This window comes from Bos mutus, chromosome 11, assembly GCF_027580195.1.
Source record: "Bos mutus isolate GX-2022 chromosome 11, NWIPB_WYAK_1.1, whole genome shotgun sequence".
Lineage (NCBI taxonomy): Eukaryota > Metazoa > Chordata > Mammalia > Artiodactyla > Bovidae > Bos > Bos mutus.
In genome coordinates, this window is record NC_091627.1 from 52,756,198 (window position 1) to 52,760,848 (window position 4,651).

Sequence of the window (4,651 nt, forward strand, 5' to 3'; positions counted from 1 at the left end):
CATCAGGGTCTTTTCCAATGAGTCAGTTCTTCACATCAGGTGGCCACAGTGTTGGAATTTCAGCTTCAGCATCACCTTTTTTATTTGACTTTAAAAGCAAACTGCAATTTGCTGTGCTGGATAAATCACAAGCTGGAATCAAGATTGCCAGGAGAAATACCAACAAGCTCAGATACGCAGATGATACCACTCTAAAGGCAGGAAGCAAAGATATGCTAAAAACCCTCCTGATGAGGGTGAAAGAGGAGAGTGAAAAAACTGGCTTGGAACTCCACATTAAAAAAAATGAAATCATGGCATCTGGTCCCATCACTTTATGGCAAATAGAAGGGGTAAATAGTGGAAACAGAGACAGATTTTGTTTTCTTGGGCTCCAAAATCACTGTGGATGGTGACTGCAGCCATGAAATTAAAAGATGCTTGCTCCTTGGAAAGAAAGCTATGAAAAACCTAGAAAGCATAGCAAAAAAGCAGAAACATCACTTTGCTGACAATGGTCCATATAGTCAAAGCTATCGTTTCTCCAGTAGTCACGTATAGTTGTGAGAGTCGAACCATAAAGAAGTCTGAGTACTGAAGAACTGATAGTTTTGAATTGTGGTGCTGGAGAAAACTCTTGAGTCCCTTGGACAGCAAGGAAATCAAATCAGTCAATTCTAAAGAAAATCAACCCTAAAACTTGAAAGGACTGATACTGAGGCTGAAGCTCCACATTTGGGTAGCCTCATATGAAGAGCTGGCTCATGGAACAAGACCCTGATGCTGGGAAAGATTGATAACAAGAGGAAAAAGGTGACAGATGAAATAATTTACCAGGTTGACAAACTTTTGGAAGGATTTTCAAGTAATGACTCCCCTTTTTTCACTACTTCTTCCTGCTTCCCCCCAAAAATATATTTTCATGACAATATACATTCTTGAACATTTTCTGGAGTTTTTATTGTCTATAAATTTGATCCTATTATCTAATGCCCTTGATCTTTATGTTCATTCTTTTTCTCCTCAGCCAGGTATCACATGGAATCAATTTTTCAGTAGTTCTAGTAGTACTGGAAAAATCCACCTCTCCTGTAAAACTGGACTGTCATGCAGAAAAATAGTTCATAATTACTGAGCATTTCATATATCCCAGGCATCTGTTCTGAGTATATTTTGTAGCTACCTATCAAGACTTCCTTACTCCTCTACACTGCTTACTGGAATTCCACAATTCCTTTCTTGTTAATTCAGTGTAGGGCAGTGTGTGTAATAATGTCAATACCATTGGGAGGGTTAATCTATTAAACACTGCCAGTCATTTAAACTTTTCCCTGACCTTATCTTGGAAACAGATGCAGATAAAGGGTAGAGAAGAGAGTGTGAATGTCCTAATCTAGCCTGAGTCTTCATGACCATTCTGCCCTCCAGCTTGTTAGGGGAAAGTAAGGGTGATTTTAATGCATGCTTGCTTAGAAATGCCATCTTGCTTCCTCCTCTCTACTGCTTGTTCCAGCTGTAGCCCAATTAAATTCAATAGTTCACAGGTGTTCAGTGAAATGCTTTCAGCATAAAATCTCAGTTGTCTTTAGGGCTCTTCACTCTTTTCAGTGCTCCTTAAATTTAAAATATCATTCCAAACAAATAAACCACATTTACAAATGAAGACAAAATACAAGAAATGGTAATGAGGATGCTAATAATTATTTTAAAAATATTTTCAATAGCCAAACTGAGAGATTCTTTTAGTACCAGCTGGAATTCTAATACATTTAATTCAAAAGTGAAGAAAATAACATTTTCTTGATTGAAGAGGATAAAGGGTGAGGGTGAGATACAGTTGTGCTACATTAAAAATAAAGGTAAAAAATACTGTAATTAATATTTCATCCTTTTGCACATTTAAATTATTCGCCCATCCAATGTCCCAAAATGTATGCATTCAGTCACTTAGATTATATCTCATGCCACTCATACCCTACTGTTTCTAGCTAGCAAATAAGCCAAACATTTCTCTGCCCAGGAAATCTCATCCTCAGTCCTAAGAGAGAAAAATATGGCAGCCAATAATTGTCCCTTGATTTGAAATTATGAATAGATTAACTTATTTCTAAGGCATGAAGTTGCTCAGTCATGTCCGACTCTTTGCAACCCCATGGGCTGAAGCCTACCAGGCTCCTCCATTCACGGAATTTTCCAGGCAAGAGTACTGGAGTGGGTTGCCATTGCATGCATGCATGCTAAGTCTCTTTAGTCATGTCAGACTCTTTGAGATCCTGTGGACCACATCCAGCCAGCTCCTCTGTCCATGGGATTCTGCAGGCAGAATACTGAAGTGGGTTTCTGTGCCTTTGTCCAGGGGATCTTCCTGGCCCAGGTGGGTTTGTTTGTTGTTTGTTTGTTTTTACTACCAGCGCCACCTGGGAAGTCCAAGGACTTTGGAATTATTACAGATAACTGAGGTCTGAAAAAATATGACACAAGGTATGTGGCCTTACTCTAAGTAACACCCTCTTCCAACAACACAAGAGATGATTCTACACATGTACATCACCAGAGATCAATACCAAAAACAGATTGATTATATTCTTTGCACCTGAAGATGGATAAGCTCCATACTGTCAGCAAAAAAACAAGACCAGGACCTGACTGCAGCCCAGGTCATGAACTCCTTATTGCAAAAGTTCAGACTTAAGTTTAAGAAAGTAGGTAAAACCACTAGGCCATTCAGGTGTGACCTAAATCTAATCCCTTATACAGTGGCAGTGACAAATAGATTTGAGGGATTAGATCTGATAGAGTGCTAGAGAACTATGGGTGGAGGTTCATAACATTGTACAGGAGGTGGTGATCAAAACCATCCCCAAGAAAAAGAAATGTCAAAGCAGTCATCTGAGGAGGCTATAGAAATAGCTGGATTTTAAAAAAGCAGAAGAACCAGAGATATCAAATTGCCAACATCAGTTGGATCATAGAAAAAGCAAAAGAATTCCAGAAAAAAAACATCTACTTCTGCTTCCTTGACTACACTAAAGCCTTTGATTGTGGGGATCGCAACAAGCTATGGAAACTTTTTAAAGAGATGGGAATACCAAACCACCTTACCTGCTCCTGAAAAACCTATATGCAGGTCATTTTTTGGGCTCCAAAATCACTGCAGATGGTGAATGCAGCCATGAAATTAAAAGATGTTTGCTCCTTGGAAGAAAATCTATGACCAACCTAGACAAGCATATTAAAAAGCAGAGACATTACTGTGCCTACAAAGTCCATGTACTCAAATCTATGGTTTTTCCAATATTCCTGTATGGATGTGAGAGTTGGACTATAGAGAATGTTGAGCACTGAAGAATTGATGCTTTTGAACTGTGGTGTTGGAGAAGACTCCTGAGAGTCCCTTGGACAGCAAGGAGATCAAACCAGTCCATCCTAAAGGAAATCAGTTCTGAATGTTCATTGGAAGATCTGATGCTTAAGCTGAAACTCCAATACTCTGGCCACCTGATGTGAAGAAACAACTCATTAAGAAAGACCCTGATGCTGGGAAAGATTAAAGGCAGGAGAAGGGGACAACAGAGTACAGATGCTTGGATGAATCACCGACTCAATGGACATGATTTTAAGCAAACTCAGGAGATGGTGAGGGACAGGAAAATCTGGTGTGCTGCAGTTCATGGGGTCACAAAGAGTTCAACATGACTGAGTGGATGAACAACAACAACAGTCTATATAAATCCAATTCTTAAGTATATGTCTAGTATTTGAAGCAGTCCTTTGTAAGGTCTGAATTTGAAGGGTCATTGTTGTATAGAAATTTAAGACATATGAATTTTGCAGGAGTAAACCAAGATTAAACCCATTTGCTTAGTCATTCACTCAGCAAATATTTACTGTGGGCCTACTATGTGTCAGGCACTGTTCTAGAAACTAGGGTATAGCAATGAACAAAAGGAACTAAAGACCCTACCTGAGAAAATCTTATAATATATAATAAACATTAATTGTATAAAATAAATTATCCAGTATGTTAAAAGGCAATGTTTTCTCGCATATTGAAAAAAAGAAGAAAACAAAAATAAAACAGGGAATGTGGAATCCAAATTTCAAAAAGAAGGGACAAAGATAGGCAAATTAACCCACTTCATTTTTCTGAAAAGTTCTTATTTCTTGAGTGAATCCTATATGTTTCAAGATTATTTATATTTACTGATATTAGAATTATGAAAGTGAAAGTATCACTTGGTAATGATAATGATGGCAATAATTAGACTTTCTTTTAAACTTATTTGTGTGACAACAGTGCTAAAATGCATGAATAGTTTATATAATATTCACAAAAGATCTGTGAGACACACTGCTACCCCATCAAATTTAAAGGTAAGGAAAATATGTTTAAAAGAGGAACATTAATTCATCCAATTCTAGACCTTTACAAAGCTGAGATCTAATCTGTGTTTGTGTTCCAAAATCCATGCTACCAATGATTATTGTATATCTAATGTCTTTCTTGTGTATTTTTGGAATATATTTTGAACTCATATTTATTTTTCTCTTCTGGATAGTTTATGTATTTTTATTGACTCATTTTTATCATGCAAATATTAGATGTATATTCTAGAAAATCTAGGAAAAATGCAAAAAAATGTGGGATTCTGCAGTGAGAGCATTCTTCATG